Source organism: Budorcas taxicolor, chromosome 24 (genome assembly GCF_023091745.1).
Source record: "Budorcas taxicolor isolate Tak-1 chromosome 24, Takin1.1, whole genome shotgun sequence".
Classification (NCBI taxonomy): domain Eukaryota; kingdom Metazoa; phylum Chordata; class Mammalia; order Artiodactyla; family Bovidae; genus Budorcas; species Budorcas taxicolor.
This window is the reverse complement of record NC_068933.1, coordinates 11,895,992-11,919,407: the sequence shown is the minus strand read 5'-3', so window position 1 is coordinate 11,919,407 and position 23,416 is coordinate 11,895,992.

Sequence of the window (23,416 nt, the reverse complement as noted above, 5' to 3'; positions counted from 1 at the left end):
CTCACGCCCTCTCTAGCATTTGTTACTTGTAGGCTTTCTAATGATGGCCATTCTGAGTGTGAGGTGTTGCCTCATTGTAGCTTCGCCTTGCATCTCTCTAATAATTTGTGATGTTGAGCAGCTTTTCATGTGCCTTATAGCCATGTTTATGTATCTTTGGATAATGTCTGTTTAGGTATTCTACATTTTTTGATTGGGTTGTTTGTGTCTATGTTATTAAGCTGTTTGTATATTTTAGATGAAAACCCCTTGTTGGTCACATTGTTTGCAAATATTTTCTCTTGTTCTGAGGTTCTCTTCGTTTTGTGTATGCTTTTCTTTGCTGTGCAAAAGCTTATTATTTTGATCAAGTCTCATTTGTTGATATTTGCTTTTAATTATATTGCCTTGGTAGACTGGCCTTAGAAAACACTGTAGTTTAAGTCAAATAATATTTTGCCCAAATTCTCTTCTAGGCAATTTATGGTGTCATGTCTTATATTGAAGTATTTAAGCAATTTTGAGTTTATTTTTGTGTATGGTGTGAGAGTGTGTTCTAACTTTATTGATTTATATGCGGCTGTCCAGTTTTCCCAACATCACTTGCAGAAAACAATGTATTTTCCTAGTTTTATATATTCTGGCCTCTCTTGTCAGTGATTTATTATCCAGAGGTGTCCAGTATCACTTTTGATTACTTACTATTACTTACTTCACACACATAAGCAGCATACATTCTACTCTTGGATGGAATTTTGCAGTCATAATCTTGGCCAACAATAATTTCTCAACATTACTGCTAGAAAAGTCTAAACCCTAGTCACTATATACATTTTTGTCCTTCTAAAATCAGATCTGAATTCTGTGTAACATTTTCAATAATCTTACTTTAAAAGTCATCTTCCTGCTTTTCCCTTCTTCTGCTTTACAGAAGAAATGTTGGTGACTGTTTGAGTTCCCCCAATGCCCCTTCTCTTTCTGTTACTCCTTTTATTGGTCAGTCTAGTCTTGCTAGTTTTTTGACCATTGTTAAATTTACAATTTGGTTTGTGGCTGAACTACAAGGGAAATTAATATCTCTCAGACATGGAAATAGTAATGCGGGGATTTTGGCACTTTCTCTGTTTGGGAAGAGTGTGAGGATATCTTCATCTTAAGTGCAGTAGCTGCATGCTGGAGGCAGATGCTTGATGTTGATACTGTTCTTATTATATAGAAGTTTAATCGTGTTGAAAGTGAAACTGAAGGTCACTCAGTCATGTCCGACTCTTTGTGAGAATTCTCCAGGGCCAGAATACTGGAGTGGGTAGCCTTGCCCTTATCTAGTGAATCTTCCCAACCCAGGGATCGAACTCAGGTCTTCCACATTGCAGGTGGATTCTTTACCAGCTGAGCCACAAGGAAGCCCTCATGTTGCAAATGGTGCAAATTAGCCAAAGGGGTAGACTGTTTCAGTGATTTATGGGAAACTGATAGGAAATTGACTAACGAGATGAAAAGCATTTTTTCCCTTGCTCCTGAGGAGCTTCTGAGGCAGGGCAGGTCCAACAAATGTTGTGTTCTGCCTTCATGGAGCTGTGATTGGCAGGTGACTTTGGCCTCGAGGTCTCCTGCATCTTCTGGGCAAGTTATGGCTCCTGGCTGATGCCATTTATTCCTTCTCCAATGCACTTCCTTTCTTTATGTATACCTGAGTTTCTGACCTATGCAATTTTCCAAGTGTTGTGAGTTGAATTGTATCCCGTCAAACTTGTATGTGAATCATAAAGTGCCAATACCAGTGAATGTGATCTTATTTGGAAATATGGTCTTTTCACATAGAACCAAATTTAAATGGTCATACTGGATTAGGAGGGCACTGACTCCAATTACTTATGTCCTTATAAGGAGAGAGAGATGTGGAGACACATGGACACACCAGAGCAAAGGAGGCCACGTGATGACAAAGGGAGAGAGAGGAGTGATGCAGCTGCAAAGCCAAGGGAAGCGGAGGTTCGCCAGTAGCCAGCAGGAGCTGGACAAGGCAAGGGCCTGCAATGAGAGCATGGCCCTGCCAACATCCTGATTTCACATTTCTAGCCTTTGAAAGCTATGGAAAGATTTAATCTATGTTTTAAGAAAAATACTGAAATTGTTTATAATATTAAAAAGCCCCTCTCCTAACCCCCATGTTTCTTTGTAGTAGAAGTCAGGGTGTGCTCTGACATCTATATCACCTTACCTGATTTAACGTAAGCTAGAGCCTGTCAAGTGAACTCCGGGAGTTGGTGATGGACAGGGAGGCCTGGCATGCTGCGATTCATGGGGTCGCAAAGAGTCGGACACGACTGAGAGACTGAACTGAACTGAACTGAGAGCCTGTCTTACAAAAACTGAATTGTGCTTTTCACCCTCTAATGTTCGGTAACCTAAGTTGTTATCAGTTCATTCTTCCTGCTGTTTCAGAGGGTTAAGAATTTGCCTGGAATGCAGGAAACACAGGAGGCATGGCTTCCATCCCTGGGTTAGGAAGATCCCCTGGAGGAGGAAATGGCAACCCACTTTTGCTTGAAAAAATCCCATGGACAGCGGAGTCTGGGAGGCTACATACAGTCCATGGGGCTACAAACAGTTGGACACAACTGAACTACCACACATGCAGGTACACACTCTTCAACTAGATATTTAATTTTTTTAATATAAATTTATTTATTTTAATTGGAGGTTAATTACTTTACACTATTGTATTGGTTTTGCCATACATCAGCATGAATCCACCACAGGTATACCCATGTTCCCCATCATTTTTTAAGTAAATACTTAGCCACTGTGATGTATAGAAATTTAAAAGAAAAGATTAAAGTTGATAAGAGTGAAAAAAAGTTGTCTATAGCATAGGGCTTAAAAAAGTGGCTGGGAAATATGACCTCTTCAGATAAGAAATTAAGGTCTTCTTGTTTAAGATTTTTACCCATTAATAGAATATATTCCTTATAACTCCAAACATTCTGATTACAACCATTTAAAAATATGTTGCTCTTATATAATGTGGCTTCTCATTTATCCATTTAGCTCTGTATATTTGCATGAATCACTAAATCTACTTTGATTCAACTGGCTTGTGTTCCAGAGGTCTGGGTTATAATTTAGATTTAACACAGAGTTTACCTCTATTGATGGTAATGGTGGTTAAAGTTGTCACTGGCAATGGTGAACTTAAGAAGAGAGTTCATAACAGCGCATCTAACAAGAAAGAGTGTATAGGTGAAAAATGAGAAAGAATGGGTCTGAAGAAAGGCCTGATTATCTCAGGAAAATAAAGGGAAGATTTTTAAGGATATTAAATGTAAAAGGATTAACATTAATATGTTTTGACAATATTTAAGAATTAACTCTGGATTTAACAGTGGTTTAAGGCTGTCTGATGGCTACTGTTGAGGAGCTACTTGGAAAAGAGAGCAAGGATATGAGGAGGAGGGGACCCCAAAGGAATTTTATACCAGAAATGATTGTTACGGGCAGCACCCTCTCTTCTCAGGGCAAATTCACTAGAAAACCAGAGAATCTTTAAGGAACCAAGGAAACGCTGAAAACAAGCACTGGTATTGAGACTATGAGGCAGAGTGTGAACCTTCTGTCCACTTGTGTTTCCCTAGAGGGGACTGATCGCCCATTGTGCCCATGAGAAAGCATCTGTGTACGAGTGAGTAAACTTTGTGCATTACAGTTTGTGACAAGTAATTTAGCAAATCAGAGTCCTGTTTCCACAATACAGTTGGGAGGTAGAGGGGCAAGTTATACTGTTATGGAATGAATGGGAGGCATGAAAATTCTTCAGTCCTGATCAGGTTTCCTGGCTTTGAAATAGTGGGATATTGGTTGGCCAAAAAAGTTCATCCAGCGTTTTCTGTGATGGACATTTTGGCCAAACAAGTATATTTTTCTGATCCAGCGTTCTGGACTAAACTTCAATAACCACCTTTATTCTATCCCTTTAGGAACCAGAACTGGTTTTGAGAAGCCACATCTTCACTTCTTCTCCCTGGGGTCCTACTATGGTCCCTGTGAGTTCTCCAGGAACAAAGTATCTTTACAAGCAGAGGTGAACTCTAGTCAAGAGTGGTCACAAGTCCTCGCCTCTAAAATCCTGGGCTGGAAAGTCTTTGCTGTATGTGCTTGTGAAATACCACTGTTAGTTTCAGTTAGTAAAGTAGTTTTGGAGAGAACTTCGGAAATATACCCAAGTCAATAACAAATGCCTATAGCGCCTAAAAATAATTTAATGGAAAGAATCAAAGACACAAGAGATTTATATACAGTATTTATAAAATGAAAATATGTACTATAAATTAAGTAAAGCATGTTATATTTTTTAAATGTAGCCCTCATGAAATTTTACAGCTATTCATAATCATTGTTATGAGAATAAAAGCTTCTCGAATATAAAATAGAAGTATCCTGTTCACTTAGGTTGCTTCACAAGTACCTCATTATTTAAATAGTATTTACGTCTAATCCCTTTACTTTACTAATATGTCAATATAAATATACTCAGAGAAGATTTTTTTTTCCCAAAATTTATTTCTCCACCCATGGTCTGCTTCTTTCCTGCAAAACTATGTATCACTATTTCAATATATGTTTCACTCACACCTAAAAGTTACTGTGTTAAAATCTACCACCGTTATGATTTATTTTAAGATACAGTTGAATCACTCACTTTGAAGACAGGAATATCAATATATTCATCATTTTTACTTATTTATAGCTTTATATATTTTTCCTAGTATGTTTTGATACAAGGTATTGAATATAATTTCCTGTGCTATACAATAGGACCTTTTCGTTTATCCATGCTATATATAATAGTTCACAACTTCTAGTTCCAAATTCCCAATCCATCCCTCCTTCGTCTTCCCTCCCTCTTGACAACTACAGGTCTGCATTCTGCATGTTTGTTTCTGTCATAGATAAGTTCATCTGTGTGATATTTTAGATACCATATGTAAGTGACATCACATGATATTTGTCTATTTCAGATTTGTTTTGCTTAACATGATAATCTCTAAGTCCGTGTATGCTACTGCAAGCAACACTATTTCGTTCTTTTTAATGGCTAAATAATATTCTATTGTGTGTGTGTGTGTGTGTGTGTGTGTGTGTGTGTGTAAGAGATACACGTATGATGTATACAGATGAATCTTCTTCATGCACTCATCTGTCAGTGGACAGTTAGGGTGTTTCTGTGTCTGGCTATTGTAAATAGTACTGCCATGAATACATGGTTATTTGCATCTTTCTGAAATAGTGTTTCCTCAAGATATATGCCCAGAAATGGGATTGCTGCATTATATGGGAACTCTAGTTTTTAGAGGAACCTCCATACTATTTTTCATAGTGGAGAAGGAAATGGCAACCCACTCTAGTATTCTTGCCTGGAAAATCCCATGAATGGAGGAGCCTGGTAGGGTACAGTCCATGGGGTCGCAAAGAGTTGGACATGACTGAGCGACTTCACTTTCATGCTAGTTTATATTCCCATGAACATCTATGAGGGTTTCTTTTTCTTTTCACTCTCTCCAGCATTTGATATTGGTACACTTTCTAATGATGGCCTTTCTGAGCGTGAGATGTTACCTCACTGTAGTTCTGACTTGCTCAATTTAATTATTAGAGAAATGCATCTTTTAATGTGCTATTGGCCATCTCTATTTGGAGAAATGGCTATCTATCTAGGTATTCTGCCTATTTTTGATTGGGTTGTTTGATTTTTTGTTATTGAGTTGTATGAACTGTTTATATATTTACCATATCAAGCCCTTGTTGGTTACATCATTTACAAATATTTTCTCTCATTCTGTAGACTGTCATTTTATTTTGTTTATGGCATCCTTTGCTATGCAAAAACTTTTAGTTTCAGTCTCATTTTTAGTTTTTTTAAAAAATTTCTATCACCTTGGTACAGTGACCAAGGTGATAGAAATACAATACCAAATACAATACCATTGTATGAAATACAATTGTATGAAATATGTCAGAGAATGTATTATCTATCTTCCCATCTGGCAGTGTCATGATGACATGTTTTATATTTTAGTCTTTAAGACATTTTGAAAATTTTTTTGTGTATGGTGAGCGGGTGTGTTCTAACTTTATTGATGTACACCTGACTGTCTAGCTTTCTGAACACCACTTAGTGAAGAGAAACACTTTTTTGTATATTCCTCTTTTTGTATATTCTGGCCTCACTTGTGAAATAATAATTGGTCATAAGCATTGAGTGTCATTCTTGATCCATTGCTATTTCTTACTTCCGGCCACCAAGTAGAGTACATTGTATTTTGGATATAATTTACTTATTGTCATTATCTTGGACAGCAGCTGGTTCTTACCATTACTGCTAGAAAAGTCTAAAGCCTAGTCCTCACGTTCCATGCTGTCCTCCTGAAATTAGGTCCTGTTTCTAAGTATCATTTTCAATAATCTCCCTTAAAAAGGTCATCTCCCTGCTTTCTCCCTCTCCTATTCTATATAAGGAATGTTGGTGGCTGTTGGAGTGCCCTCTTTCTCTCTCTATCATTCAGTCTCTCTACACATCTGGCTGTATTGCTGACAGTTGTTAACAATTTAACGTTGAGATTACAAAACTAGAAAGTGAATTAATGGCTGAACCAGAAGTGAATTAATACCTTCTAGATGTGTACTTGGGAATGGATGGGGTTTCACACTCTCTCTTTTAGGAAAGACGGTGAGGTTGTGGTTTAGTCACTAAGTCATATCCGACTCTGTGATACCATGGACTGTAGCCCGCCAGGCTCCTCTGTCCATGGGATTCTTCAGGCACGAACACTGGAGTGGGTGGCCAGATCTCCTTCCCCAGAGGACCTTTCCCTTCATATTAACTGCAATAGCTGATGGTTAGTAGGCAGATGCACAATGTCACTACTATCTTATTATATGGATGTTCAATCATGGTGAGAATGATGCTACGTAACAGAAGAGGCAGGCTATTTTAGTTATTAATGGGAGGTTGATAGGAAATTGACTAAAGAGAGGAGAACCTTTTCTTCCTGCTTGCTGCTGATGGAGCTTCTGAAGCAGGACAGTTCCAGCAAGTGCTGTGCAGAGTGTGTCCTGCATTCATAGAGCTCAGATTAGCACTTGATTTTAGGCTTCTGGTCTCCTGCATCTTCTTTGTGAATTTGCTCCTGGCTTACTACATTTATTCCTTCTTCAATCTCTTCCCTTTTAAAATAGACCTGAGTTTCTGACCCATGTAATATTCTAAGTGTTTTGCATTGAATTGTGTCCCCACAAAGGAAAGATGCACTTAGGTCCTAATCTCCCAGGACCTATGATTGTGGCCATATTTGGAAATAAAGTCTTTGATAAGTGACTAAATTTAGATGAGGTCATTCGGGATTAGGCAGGCATAATTCCAGTGACTTATGTCCTTGTAAAGAGAGAGAGCTTTGGAGACACATAGACAGGCCAGAATGAAGGAGGCCATGTGATGATAAAGGCAGAGATTGGTGTGATGCAGCTACAAAAGCCAAGAAAAGCTAGAATTGCAGGTAAAGAGCTGATACTGGACAGGAGCCTTCAAAGAGAACATGGCCCTTCCTGAAACGTATTTTTTAGATTTCTGGGCTTTGAAAACCATGAAGAGATTTATTTTTGTCTTAAGAAGTAAAAACTTGAATTTATTTATAATTTATATAAAGCCCTCCTCCTGATCCCCAGGTAGTTTTTCAGTAGAAGCCGAGATGTACTTGGTTACCTGGATTCCCTTATCTGGTTTAGCTTAAGTTGGAGCATGTCTAACATAACTGAACTGTGCTCTTCACTCTATAATATGCTATAACCTGACTTGGTATCAGTTCTTGTTCTTCAATATGTGGTTAATTTTCAAGTAAATACTTAGCCATTATAATGTTTAGACATTTAAATGAAAAGATTAAGATGGTTAGGATTTTTAAAAAAAAGTTATCTTCATTATCAGGGTTCACACTTGGCTGGTAAATATATTTGACCACTTCAGACAAGTTTCCTTGTTTAAGATGTACCACTTTTGAGAATATCTTCCTTATAACTCTAAAACCTTGAAGATACCCCTTAAAAATCTGTTGCATGCATATAATGTTGTTTCTAAGTTAAAATTAACCACCTAGTTCTATATATATATGTGTGGATTTCAGAATGATTTGGAGTATTTGCTAAATTCATTTTGATCCAACTGGATTGTGTTCAAGGAGACTGGGTTATGTTTTAGACAAACCACAGGTTTTAATTCTATTGATGGTAATCGTGGTTAAACTTGTCGATGGTGAAATTAAGATGGGAGTCTATACCAGTGTATCGAACAAGAAAGAGTGTGTAGGTGTAAAATGAGAAAGAATGGGTCTGAGGAAAGTTCTGCCTAATCCAAGACAATTAAGAGGAGATTTTAAAAATGATTAAATGCAGGAGGATTGACATTAATATGTTTTGACAACATTTCAGAGAGAACGCTATGGGTTTGGCAGTAGTTTAAGGTTGTCTTACGCCACTTGTGAGGGGCTACTTGGAAAAGGGAAAACGGATATGAGACCAGAGGGAGCCCCAAGGGAATCTTATACCAGAGAACAGGGGCCTGGTCACTAGAAAACCAGACAGTCTTTAAGGGACCAAGTGAAGGTTGGAGACAAGTGTTGGTATTGAGGATATGAGGGAGAATGTTCTGTCTTCTGCTCTTTCCCCAGGGGTAATCGATCACCCATTATGCCCATGAGAAAGCACCTGTGAAGGAGTGAGTGAACTTGATGTATTACAATTTGTGATATGCATTTTTGCAAAACCAGAATCCTGGGTCCACAATAGAGCTGGGAGGTGGAAGTTAAAGGAGGGGTATTGTCACAAAATAAGCCAGAGGCATGAAGATTCTTTAATCTTGAGCAAAGTTCCTGGCCTTGAAATTCTGAGGTACAGGTTGGCCAAAAATTTCATTCATGTTTGCTATAGCATCTTCTGGAAAACCTCAAAGGAACTTCTTGGACAATTCTTTTCTGACCCAGTATTCTGGACTAAACCTCAAGGAATACATTCATTCCATCCCTGGAGAAACCAGAAAAGGTTTTGAGTGGCCACATCCTCATTTCTTCTCCCAGGAGCCCTACTCTGATCACTGAGTTCTCCAGGAACAAAGGAACTTTACAAGCAGAGGGGACTTCTGGTTGAAAGAGAGTGGTCACGCGTCCTCTCCTCTACAACACTGGGCTGGAAAATCTTTGCTCCATGTGTTTGTATTTCACAAATACAAAATTTGGAAATATATCCATGTCTTTAGCAAATACTTATAACATTTAGTTTAATGGAAATAATCAAAGATGTAGGGATTTATTTACAGCATTTTAAAAATGAAAACAAATTATATGTGCTAGATTAAATGACAGCATAATAGATGTCAGAATTGCAGCACTCAGGAAACTCTATAGCTATGCATAGTTATTGGTGTAAGAAAAAAAGCTACTAGAATATAAAACAGTTATCATCTTCACTTAAGTTGCTTCTTACAGCACTAAAGTATTTTAATAGTATGATGTCTAATCCCTTTACTTTTGCTTATATGTACTCTTAAATATAACCAAATAGGGCATTTTATTCCAAAATTTATATCACTCACAATGATCCCTCGTCTTCCCTCCACAACCACATAGCACGTCCTATATAATATTTTAATTTGTATGTTAAATCCACACCTAAAACTCAGTATTTAAAAATTCACCTCCATTATGCTTTTAGATAGTATAAACTTTCAGACAGGAATCTCAATTTCTTTATTTTTCCTAGTATGATTTATTGCAGAATATTTAATATAGTTTCTTATGCTATAAAATAGGACCTTGTTGTTTATCCATTCCACATATAATAGTAAATATTTCACATCTACTAGTCCCAAATTCCCAATCCATCCCTCCTCTGTCCTCACCCTCCCTTGACAACCATCAGTCTGGCCTCTATGTATGTGAGTTTGTTTCTCTTTGTAGATAAGTTCATTTGTGTCCTGTATTAGATTCCACATATCAGTGATATCATATGATATTTGTTTATTTCTGACATACTTAGGATGGCAGGTCTCTAGGTCCACCCATATTGCTGCAAATGGCAGTATTACATTACTTTTTATTGCTAATAGTCTACTGTATGTGTGTGTGTATGCATTTTTATGCATTCATCTGTCGATGGACACTTGGGTTGTTTGATGTCTTGGGTATTGAAATAGTGCTGTTATGAACATAGGGGTTCATGAATCATTTTGAGTTTTGTTTTTCCTTTTTTTTCCCATGGTACCTTACCAATTTATTATATGTAAAAGACTACAGAAGGATGCCAATCAACAACCAGATAAAGAGATATGTAGGATGAGGTCCCGAACAAGGGGTCTGATGTCCCCATGGATCTTTTTGAATTAGTTTTCTCTGGCTATACACCCAGGTGAGGAATCATGTGGCATGTCTACTTTTAGATTTTTGAGGCACCTCCATATTACTTTTTATAGTGGCTACACTAATTTACATTTCTACCAACAGTGTAGGAAGTTCTCTTTACTCCAGACCCTCTCCAGCATGTGTTATTTGTAGAGGTTTTAATGATGGCCATTCTGATCAGTGTGAGGTGGTACCTCATTATAGTTTTAACTTGCATTTATCTAATAATTTGTGATGTTGAACATGTTTTCATGTGCCTAATGAGCATCTGTATATATCTTTGGAGAAATGTCTACTTAGATATTCTACCCTTTTTTGGTAGGGTTGATTGGGTTTTGTTTTTGTTGTTGTTGTTGCTATTGATCTGTATAAGCTGGTTGCCATATTTTGCATATTAGGTCCTTGGTCACATCGTTTGCAAATGTTTTCTCTCACTGTGTAGATTGTCTCTGTTTTAATTATGCTTTCCTTTGTTGTGCAAAAGCTTATTAGTTTGATTAGGCCGCATTTTTATATTTTTGCTTTGATTTCTATTGCCTTGATAGACTGTCCTTAGGAAACATAGGTATGTTTATGTCAGAGAATTCTTTGCCTTTGTTTTTTTCCAGGAGCTTCATGGTGTCATGTCTTATATTGAAGACTTTAAGGCATTTTGAGTTTATTTTTATGTATGGTGTGAGAGTGTGTTCTAACTTTACTGATGTACATGTGGCTGTCCAGCTTTCCCAACACCACTTGCTGAAGGGACTGTGTTTCCTCGTTTTATATATCCTTGCCTTCATTGTCAAAAAATCAATTAACCATACGTGTTCAGGGTCATTCTTGATTCACTGCTGTTTTTCCCTCCCACACTCAAGTGGTGTATACTCTACTGTTGGCTAAAATTTTGCTATGGTATAATCTTGGCCAAAAACCAGTTCTTCACATTTCTGCTGGAAAACTATAAACCCTAGTCCTCACATCCAATTTTGTCCTCTTGAAATTAGATCTTAATTCTAAGCAACATTTTCAAGTCATCTTCCTGCTTTCTTATACTTCTATTTGATATAAAGAATGTGAGTGGTTGTTAGAGTCATCTCTCTCTCTCCCTTTCCCATCTCCCTCTTTCCCCCCTTTCTCTCTCTTTATTGGTCCATCTAGCTACATGTCTACCAGTTTTGTTAGTATTATAGTTATTAGCTTTATAATTTAATCTGTAGATTACAAAATATCCTGGTGGGATTGTTGCTAAACTAGAAGGGGAATTACTATCTCCCAGATATGGATGCGATGATGCATAGACGTTTACATCTTGTATTTTTGGGAAGAGTGTTAGGATATCTTCATCTTAATTGCACACTGGAAGCAGATGCATGCTGTTGCTACATTCGTATATGGAAGTTTAATCATTGTGAAAATAGTACTAAATAGCCAAAGGGGTAGGCTAGTTTAGTAATGTATGGGTAACTGAAAGACTTCTCCTCTTGTTAGTCAATTTCCTTTCTTCTGCATCTGATGGAGATTTTGAAGTTGAGCAGGTCCAGGAAATGCTGTGGTAGAGTGTGTCCTGCACTCACAGAGCTCTGAATGGCAGGTGACTTTGGCCTCATTATCTCCTGCATTTTCTCTGTGAAATTATTCCTTCAAATCTCTTCCTTTTTTATATAGACCTGAGTTTCTGACCCATATATCTTTCCAATGTTGTGAGCTGAACTATGTCCCCACAAAAGATACAAAGTCCTAATCTCTGAATATTTTTGCATGGAACCTTATGTGGAAATATGGTATTTGCACATATAACAAAATGTAGATGGTCATACTGGATTAAGTGGGCATTAACTCCAATGACTGTTTTCTGTGTAAGTAGAGAGAGATTTGCAGACATACTGACAAACCTAGAGTGAGGGGGTCATGTGACAACAGAGGCAGCTACAAGCCAAGGAAAACTGAGGATTCTCGTAGCCAGCAGAAGCTGGATGAGACAAGAGCCTTCCAAGAGAGCATGGGCCTGCCAGCACCTTGGTTTCAGATTTCTAGGCTTCGAAAACCATGAAAAGATTTTGTTTTTGTCTTAAGAAAGAAAAAGCTTAATTTGTTTATAATTTTTTAAAATTCCCCACTTGATCACCAGGTGATTTTGTACTAGAAGCCAGGATATGCTTGGACAATAAGTTGGAGCCTATTTTACCAGAACTGACCTGTGTTTTTCACACTCTAATGAGCTGTAACCTGACTTGGCATCAGTTCACTCTTCAAAGGTATGTTTAATTTTGAAATAAAGACTTAACCACTGTGATGTATAGCAATTTAAGTGAAAAGATTATTTGTTATAAAAAAGTCATTACATCACAGGGCTTAACAAATGTCGAGTAAATATGTTTCACCTCTTTAGGCAAGAAGTTCAAGTCTGCTTGTTTAAGATTTGTACCAATTCAGAGAGTATCTTCCTTATGACTCCAAACACTCTGAACACAACCCTTTTAAATAAATCTGTGGCATGTATGTAATGTTTCTAAAGTCACCATTTAGTTCTCTGAGTTTGCACGAATCTCAGAATGATTCGGAATATTCACTAAATCCACTATGATCCAACTGGTTTTTGTATAGTCTAAGATGGGTTTTGCCTCTGTCAGTGGTAATTGTGGTTAAAGTTGTCAGTGGTGATGGTGAAATTAGGATGGGATTTTTACACCAGTGCATCTGACAGGAAAGACTGTGTAGATGAAAAATGGGAAAGAACGGGTCTGAAGAAAGGTCTGACTATTCACGGAAAATGAAGGGAAGGTTTTACAAAGGATAAAGCAGAAGCATTAACATTAATATGTTTGGACAGTATTTCAGAGATAGCACTGTGGATTTGGCAGTGGTTTAAGGCTGTCTTGTGTCTACTGTCGAGGGGCTACTTGGAGAAGAGAGAAAGGATATGAGGTGGGAGGGGGACCTCAAAGGAATTTGTGTGCCAGAGGATGAGTATTGAGGACAGCTCCCTCTCTTGTGGGGGCCTAGTAACTAGAAAACCAGTCTTTAAGGAACAAAAAAATGTTTGAAAAAAGTGTTGGTATTGAGAACTGAGGGAGAATGTGAACTACATCAACCATTATGCCCATGAGAAATTATCTGTACATGAGTGAGTGAACTTTGTGATTTAGTTCGTAATATGCATTTTTGCAACATTAGAGTCTTGTGTCTATAGTTCATTTGGGAGGTGGAGGGGCAAGGGATACTGTTCCAAAGTAAGCCAGAGGCATGGAAATTCTTTAATCCTGAGCAGGGTTCATGGCCTTGAAATAATGGCATATGTGTTGGCCAAAATATCCATTCACATTCTCTGTAACATCTTATGGAAAATGCCGAATGACCTCTGTGGCCAAATACTCTTCACTGATTAAACATTAAGAGATATGTGTATTCCATCCCATTAGAACCCAGAATAGGTTTTGAGTAGCTACATGCTCGCTTGCTCTCCCTGAGTTCCTGATCACTGAGTTCTCTAGGAACAAAGAACTTTACAAGCAGAGGGGACTGCTAGTCTAAAGGCGATGGTCAGAGGTCCTGACCTCTAAAATCCTAGGCTGAAAAGTCTTTACTTCATGTGTTTGTGAAATGCCATTGGTAGTTTCAGTTAGTAAAGTAGCTACAGAGAGAATTTTGGAATTATATCAAAGTCATTAACAAATCTGGAATAAGAAATGGCAACCTGATCTGCTATTCTTGCTTGGGAAACCCCATGGACAGAGGAGCTTGGTGGGCTAATTTCCATGGGGTCATAAAGAGGTTGGACATGACTGAGCCCATGAGCACTTTACCTAATGCTTGTAACACCTAAAAATAACTTAATGGAAATAATCAAAGATGCAGAAATTTTTGTGCAGCGTTTTCAAAAGGAAAACAAGTTATTTGCTATAAATGAAATGGCAGCATATTAGATTTAAAAATTCTAGCATCTAGGGAACTATATAGCTATTTACCATCATTCTTGTGGAGGAAGGAGTTACTAGAATATAAAATAGGGGTTTTCTCTTTACTTAGGTGGCTTCATAGAGCGCTGAAGTATTTTAATAGTATCGATGTATAATCCCTTTACTTTTGCTAATAGATAGATTTAAGTATACTAAAAGAGGTATTTTATTCTCCAAAATTCTTATCTCCAACCACAACCTTTTTTCCCTCCAAAACCATATATCACTTTCTCAACATTTCAGTTTGAATGTTCAATCCACACCTAGAACTCAAAGTGTTAAACACTGACCGCCATTGTGCTTTATTTGAAGATACAGTACATTCATTCACTTTCAAAACAGGAATCTCAACACATTTATTAACTTTTTCCTAGTATGATTTATCACAGGATCTTGAATGTAGTTTCCTGTACTATACAATAGGATCTTGTTGTTTTTCCAGTGTACATAATAATAGTTCACGTTTGGTAGTACCATATTCCCATTATATCCCTCCCCCTCCCTCCCTCCCCCTTGACAGCCATGAGTGTGTTCTCTATGTATGTGAGTTTGTTTCTGTTTCATACAAAAGTTCACTTGCGTTGTATTTTAGATTCCACATATAAGTGATAACATGTAATATTTGTCTTTCTGTTTTGCTTAAAATGATAATCTCTAGGACCATCCACGTTGTTGAAAATTGCATTATTTCATTCTTTTTATGGCTGAGTAATATTCTTCGTGTGTATGTGAGTGTGTGTTTAAATCTTCAGGCATTCATCTGTCCATGGACACTTTGGTCATTTCCATATCTTGGCTATTGTAAATAGAGCTACTATTCACATAGAGGTGCATGTATCTTTGGGTTGTTTTGTTTGTGTTTTGTTTTTTTTTATGTGCTTGCTTACAAACTTATTACATATACAAGGTTATTAAGGGTACAAATCAACATCCAGATGAAGAGACACGTAGGACAAGGTCCCAAACAAGGAATCAGATGTCCCTTTTTGAATTAGAAGTTTCTTTGGATATATGCCTAAGATTGGGATTACTGTATTATATGAGCACTCCATTTTACGTTTTTGAAGAAACTCCCATACTGTTTTTCATAGTGGCAGCACCAAATTACTTTCCCAACAACAGCGTAGGAGGGTTCTCTTTCATTCACACGCTCTTGAGCATTCATTTGCAGACTTTAATGGTGGCCATTCTGACCAATGTGAAGTGTTACCTCATCATAGTTTTGACTTGCATTTCTGTAATAATTTGTGATGTTGAACATCTTTTTATGTACCTAATGGCCATCTGTATCTATCTTTGGAGAAATGTCTATTTTGGTATTCTACCTATCTTTTTAATTGGGTTGTTTGTTTTGTTATTGAGCTGATTATATATTTTAGATAGTAAGTCTTTGTTGGTCATATCATTTGCAAATATTTTCTCTCATTCTGTAGATTTTCTCTTTGTTTTATTTATGCTTTCCTTTGTTTTGCAAAAGCGTCTTAGTTTGATTAGGTCTCATTTGTATATTTTTGCTCTTATTTCTGTTGCCTTGGTGGACTGACCTTAGAAAATGTTGGTATGTTATATGTCAAAGACCATTTTGCCTATGTTCTTTCCTAGGAGATTTATGCTATCTGGTATTTAAGTCTTAAGGACATTTTGAGTTTATTTTTTGTATATGGTGTGAAGGTATGTTCCAACTTTATTGATTTATATGCGGCTGTCCAGCTTTCGCAATACCACTTGCTCAAGACAATATGTTTTCCTGGTTTTATATATATTGACCTCTCTAGTCAAAGATTCATTATCCATAGGTGTTCACTATCAATCTTGACTCCTTGCTATTTCTTACTTAACGCATCCAAATAGTATACATTCCATTTCTGGTTAGAATTTTCCTACGGTCATAATCTTGGTCAATAACTATTTCTCAACATTACTGCTAGAAAGTCTAAACCATAGTCCCCATACCCAATTTTGTCCTCGTGAAATTAGATCTGAATTCTATGTAACATTTTCAATAATCTCTCTCTGTTTCTGATTCCCCTTTTATTGGTCAATCTAGTTATGTTTGTCACTTTTCTGGGCAGTTGTTAAATTTGCAATTTAATCTTTAGAATCCAAAATATTGAAGTCAGTTTGTGGCTGAACTGCAAGGGAAATGAATACCTCCCAGATGTGGAGTAGCAACAGAGAGAATTTTACACCTTCTCTTTTGGGGAAGAAGGTGAAAGTATCTTCATGTTAACTGCAGTAGTTGCACAGTTGAGGCAGATGCATGATGTTGCTACTGTTATTATATGGAAATTTAACCATATGATTAAATGTGAGAATAGTGCTAAGTAGTGAAACAGTATACTGTTTTGATTGTTTATGGGGAACAGATAGAAAATTGACTAAGAGATAAAAAGCCTTTCTTTTTTTGTCTTGCTTCTGATAGAGCTTCTGAGGCAGGGCAGGCCCAACAAGTGCTGTGGCAGAGTGTGTCCTGCATTCATGGAACTCAGATTGGCAGATGACTTCGGGCTGATGGGTCTCCTGCATTTTCTGGGTGAGTGTGGTTCCTGGCTTACTTCATTTATTCCTTCTCTGATGCTCTCCCTTTCTTTAGATATACCTGAGTTCTGACCTATATAATTCTCCAAGTGTTGTGAGTTGAATTGTGTCCCCACAAAGATGTATGTAAATCATAAAATCTCATTACCAGTGAATGTGACCATATTTGGAAATATGGTCTATGCAGATGTAACACAATTTAGATGAGGTCAAACTGAATTAGGCAGGCTCTAACTCCAATGTCTGGTGTCCTTATAAGGAGAGAGATTTGGACACACCAGGTCGAAGGAGGCCACGTGATGACAAAGGAAGAGATAAGAGTGATGGACCTACAAGCCGAGGAAAGCCGAGGACCGCAGGTAACCAGGAGCAGCTGGCAAGACAATTGCCTTCGACGGAAGCTCGGCCCTGTCAACACTGTGATATCACATTTCTAGCCTTGAAACACTATGAAAAGATTAAATTTCTAAGAAGTAAAAAGTTGATTTTGTTTATAATGCACAAAGAGCCCCCCTCCTAATCCCCAGATGATTTTGCAGTAGAAACCAGGATGTACTTGGTCATCTGGATCCCATTACCTGGTTCAGCTAAAGTTGGAGCCTGTCTTATCAAGAACTGAATTGTGCTTCTTATCCTCAAATGTGCTATAATCTGACTTGTTTACTCTTCAAATATGTGTTTAATTTCCAAGCCACTGTGATGTTTAGAAAGTTAAAAAAAAAAAAAAAGATTAAGGTGGTCAAAATTTTTTAAAAAGGGATCTTCATTATAGGGCTCAACAATTGGCTAATACATATATTTGACCACTTCAGACAAGAAGTTCACGTTTCCTTAAGATTTGCACCAATTCAGAGAGCATCTTCCTTATAAACTTTGAAGATACCCCTTAACAAATATATTGCATGTATATAATGTTGTTTCTAAGTTAAAATTAACCATCTAGTTCTCTATATTTGCATGAATCTCAGAATTATTTCGCTAAATCTACTTTGATCCAGTTGGATCATGTTCCAGAAGACTGGGTTAAGTTTTCAATTTAACACAGATTCTACATCTGTCAATGGTGCATGTGTGCTTGTTAAGTCAGTTCAGTCATGTCCAACTGTAGCCCACCAGGCTCCGCTGTCCATGGGATTCTCCAGGCAAGAATACTTGAGTGGGTTGCCTTGCCCACCTCCAAGGGATCTTAGCAACCTAGGGATCAAAACCACGTCTCCTGCAGTTCCTGTATTGCAGGCGTATTCTTTAGCAATGAGCCACCAGGGAAGCCCCTGTCAATGGTAAAACTGATTCAAGTTGTCAGTGGCAATGGTGACCTTAAGAAAGGAGTTTATACCAGTGCATCCAACAAGAAAGAGTATGTACATGGAAAATGAGAAAGAACGGGTCTGAAAAGGACTGCCTCTTCCAGAAAAATTCAGGGAAGATTTCAGAAAGGATTAAATGCAGAAGGATTAACATTAGTGTGCTTGGACAATATTTCAGAGATAACGCTGTGGAACTCGTAGTGGTTGAAGGCTGTCTTGTGACTACTGTTGCAGGGCTACCTGGGGAAGACAGAAACTATATGACGATGCAGGGGATTCCAAAGAAATTTTTCTGCCAGAGAATGAATGTGGGGCAGCTCCCTCTCTTCTGAGGCCCTATTACCTAGAAAACCAGATAGTCTTCAGGGACCAAGACAAGGTTAGAAACAAGTGTTGGTATTGAGAACATGAGGGAGAATGTGAACCTTCTGTCCATTTCTCTTTCCCCAGAGGTTACTGATCTCCCATTGTGCCCATGAGAAAGCATCTGTGCATGAGTGAGTGATGTGCATTTTTGTAAAGTCAGAGTCCTGTGTCCACAATATGGCTGAGAAGTGGAGGAAGGAGGGGTACTATTATAAAATTAGCCAGAGGCATGGAAGTTATTTAATTCTGAACAGGATTCCTGGCCTTGAAATACTGAGACATGGATTGGCTAAAGAGTTCATTTGGGTTTGTTGCAGCATCTTACGGAAAACCTCACAGAAGTTTTTGGCCACTTCTGTCTCACCCAGCGTTCTGGACTAAACATCAAGTGCCGCATTCATTCCACCCCTTCAAAGCCAGAACAGGTTTTTAGTAGCCACATGCTCATTTCTTCTCCCTGGGGTCCTACTCTGATCACTGTGAGTTCTCCAGGAACAAAAGATCTTTACAAGGAGAGGTGATCTCTAGACGAAAGACACTGGTGACAGGTCCTCTCTTCTGAAATTTTGGGCTGAAAAGTCTTTGCTTCATGTGATTGTGAAATGTCATTGGTACTTTCAGCCAGTGAATTAGTTATGGAGAGAACTTTGGAAATATATCCAAGTCTTTAACAAATGCATATAACACTTAAAATAACAATGGAAATATTAAAATACATACTGCCTTTTCAAAATGCAAACAAATTATATGCTGTATATTAAATGACAGCATATTAGATGTCAAAATCGCAGGACTCACAACTCTTTATAGCTATATATAGTCTTTGTGGTGGGAATAAAAAACTACTAGAATACAAAATAAATGTTTCCTCTTCACTTAGGTGGCTTCATAAAGCATTGAAGTATTTTAATAGTATTGATTTTGAATCTCTTTACTTTTGCTAATATATAGATTCAAACATATTCCAATAAGGTTTTTATTCTGACATTTATATTTCCAACCATGGTCCTTCTTCATCCCTTCAAAACCACATATCACTTCCTATTTAATATTTCAATTGGTATGTTATATCTACTCCTAAGACTCAATATTTAAAAATGGACGACCATTATGCTTTAAGATAACACTAAAATCATTCTCTTTCAAGACAAGAATCTTAGTGTCTTTTATTTATTTTATTTATCTATTTTTCCTAGAGTGATGTATTGCAGAATATTTATTATAGTTTCTTGTGCCATACAATGGGACCTCATTGTTTACCCATTCTACATATAATAGTATAATAGTTCATACCTGCTAGTCCCAAATTCCCAATCAATATCTCCTCTACCATCCCTCCCCCTTGACAACCACATATTTGTTCTCTATGTGTGTGAGTTTTTTTCTGTTTGTAGCTACATTCATCTGTGTCATATTTTAGATTCCACATGTAAATGATATCATATTTGTCTACTTCTGCTATACTTTGCCTACTATGATAATCTCTAGCTCCATCCATAGTGCTGCAACTGCAAGTATTACATTCTTTTTATGCTGAGTAATATTCTGTTTTTGTGTGTGTGTATATATATATATATATGTATATATATATTTATGCATTCATCTGTCAATGGGCACTTTGTTTCCATGTCTTGGCTATTGAAACGCTGCTGCTATGAACATAGGGGTGCATGAACCTTTTTGAGTTTTTTGGCTTTTCTCATGCTAGCATACCTATTTATTACATATGAAATGTTATGAAAGGATACAAATCATCAACCAGATGAGGAGATGTGTAGGATGAATTCCAAACAAGGAATCTGATGCCCTCGTGGATCTTTTTGAGTTAGTGTTTTCTCTAGATATGATCAGGAGTGGGATTGCTGGATCATATAGCAAGACTATTGTTAGTTTTTTTTTTTTTTTTGAGGAACCTCCATATTAATTTTTATAGTGGTTATACCAATTAATATTTCCACTGACTGTGGAGGAGAGTTCTCTTTCCTCAGACTCTCCAGCATTTATGTGTAGAGTTTTTAATGATGGATTCTGCCCACTGTGAGGTGATATCTCACTAGTTTTGATTTACAGTTCTCTAATAATTAGTGAACTTTTCATGAGCCATTTTGCCATCTGTATGCCCTCTTTGGACAAAAGTCTACTTAGGTAGTCTACTTATTTTTGATAGGCTTATTAGGGGTTTGTTGTTGTTGCTGGTATTGATTTGCATAAACTGGTTGCATATTTTGGATATTAAGCTCTTGTTGTTTCCATGGCTTGCAAATATTTTTTCTATTCAGTAGATTGTCTCTTTGTTTTACTTACGGTTTCCTTGTTGTGCAAAAACTTAGTTTGATTAGGTCTCATTTGCATATTTTGCCTTTATATGTGTTGACTTGGTACACTGACCTTAGGAAACATTGGTAGGTTATATATCAGAGAATGTTTTGCCTATGTACCCTTCTAGGAGTTTCATGGTATCATGTGCTACATTGAAGCCTTAAGCCATCATAAATTTATTTTTGTGTGTGGTATGAGGTTGTGTTCTAACTTCATGGATATACATATGGGTGTCCAGCTTTCTGAACCACTTGCTGAAGGAATAGTGTATAGCTCATTGTATATACGATGGTCTCAATTGTAAAAAATCAGTTAACCATAGGTGCTCAGGGTCTTTCTTGATTCACTGCTATTTCTTCCTCCTTTCACCCAAGTAGTGTACATTCTACTTTGGTTAGAATTTTGCTACAGTGGTAATCTTGGCCAACAACTAGTTCTCAGCATTATTGCTAGAAAAGTATACACTTAGTCTCCACATCCAATTTTGTCCTTCTGAAATTAGACCTTAATTCTAAGTAAAATTTTCAATAATCTTACTTTAAAAGGTCATTTTCTTCCTTTCTTAGTCTCCTATTTTATATAAGGGATATCGGTGGTGGTTAGTCATTTCTCTTGCTCCCTGCCTCCTTTCTCTCTCTTTATTGGTCAGCCTAGCTACATGTTAGTGTTGTTAGTGTTATAATCAGTTTTGTTAGTGTTATAATTGTTAGATTTAGAATTTCATCTGTAATCTGTAGACTACAAAATATCCCGGTGGGATTGTGGCCGAACTAGAAGAGGAATTACTATCGCCAAGGTAGGGATGTAGTAATTGATAGGATTTTATACCTTCGCTTTTGGAAAGAGGGTTAGGATATCTTCATTTTATTTGGAATAATTTCACAATGGAAGCAGATGCATTCTATTCTTCCTACTATTCCTATTATATGGAATAGAGAATTGCGCTAAGTAGCCGGAGGGGTAGACTAATTTAGTTAATTATGGGTAACTGGAAGGCTTCTCCTCTTCCCTCAATTTCCTATTTTTTCTGCTTCTGAGGGAGATTTTGAGGCTGAGCAGGTCCAGGAAATGCTGTGGCAGAGTGTGTCCTGCACTCACAGAGCTCTGCATGGCAGGTGACTTTGGTCTCATTGTCTCCTGCATCTTCTGTGTGAGTATGGCTCTTGGCTTCATTTATTCCTTCTCAGATCTCTTTTTTACACAGACCCGAGTGTCTGATCCATATAAATTTCAAATGTTGTGAGCTGAACTGTGTCCCTGCAAAAGATGTATTCAGTCCTAATCTCAGAATATCTTCGAATAGAGCCATGTTTGGAAATACGGTCTTTGCATGTGTAACCAAAATAGATGATCATACTGGATTAGGTGGGCACTAACTCCAAGGACTGTTGTCTGTGTAAGTAGAGAGGGATTTGAAACATATGGACAGTTCTAGAGTGAGGGGCCCGTGTGCCAACAAAAGCAGAGAGGAGTGATGCCTCTATGAGCTAAGGAAGGCTGATGATTGTCAACAGCCAGCAGAAGCTGGACACGAGAAGAGTCTTCAAAGAGACATGACCCTACCAACACTTTGATTTCAGATTTCTAGCTTTGAAAACCATGAAAATATTTTTTTTCCTCAGAAGTAAAAAGTTGAACTTTGTATATATATATTTTAAAAACTCTCCCACCTGATCACCAAGTGGTTTTGTAGTAGAAGCCAGGATGTACTTGGACATATTGGACCCCCTATCTGGTTTAGTTTAAGTTGGAGTATGTTTTACAAGAACTGAATTGTTTTCTTCACCCTCTAATGAGCTGTAGCCTGACTTGGTATCAGTTCACTCTTCAAAGGTATGTTTAATTTAAAGTAAATGCTTAACCACTGTGGTGTTTACAAATTTAAATGAAAAGATGAAGAGGATTAAGAATGTAAAAAGTCATCTTCTTCATGGGGCTTAAGGCGAGACTGGTGAATATATTTCACCTCTTTAGACAAGAAGTTCAAGTCTCACTGTATAAAATTTTATAACAATTCAGAGAGCACCTTCCTTATGACTCCAAACACTCTGAACACAGCCCTTTGGAAACAAAGCTGTTGCATGTGTATCATGTTGGTTTTAAGTTAACCATTTAGTTCTCTATGTTTGCATGAATCTCAGAATTACTTGGAATATTCACTACGTCCTCTTTGATCCAGTTGGATTGTGTTCCGGTGATCTGGGTTATGTTTTAGACTTAGCACAAGTTTTACCTCTACTGATGGTAATAGTTGTTATAGCTGTCCATGGTAATAGTGAAGTTTAGATGGGAGGATATAGCAATGGATCTAATAAGAAAGAGTGTGTAGGTGAAAAATGAGAAATGAGAAAGAATGGGTCTGAAAAAAGATCTGTCTCTCCCTAGAAAATTAAGGGAAAATTATAAAAAGGTTAATTGCAGAAGAATTAACATTAATATGGTATGACAATATTTCAGAGATAACACTGTAGATTTTGACAGTGGTTTCAGGCTGTCTTATGCTTGCTGTTGAGGGGCTACTTGA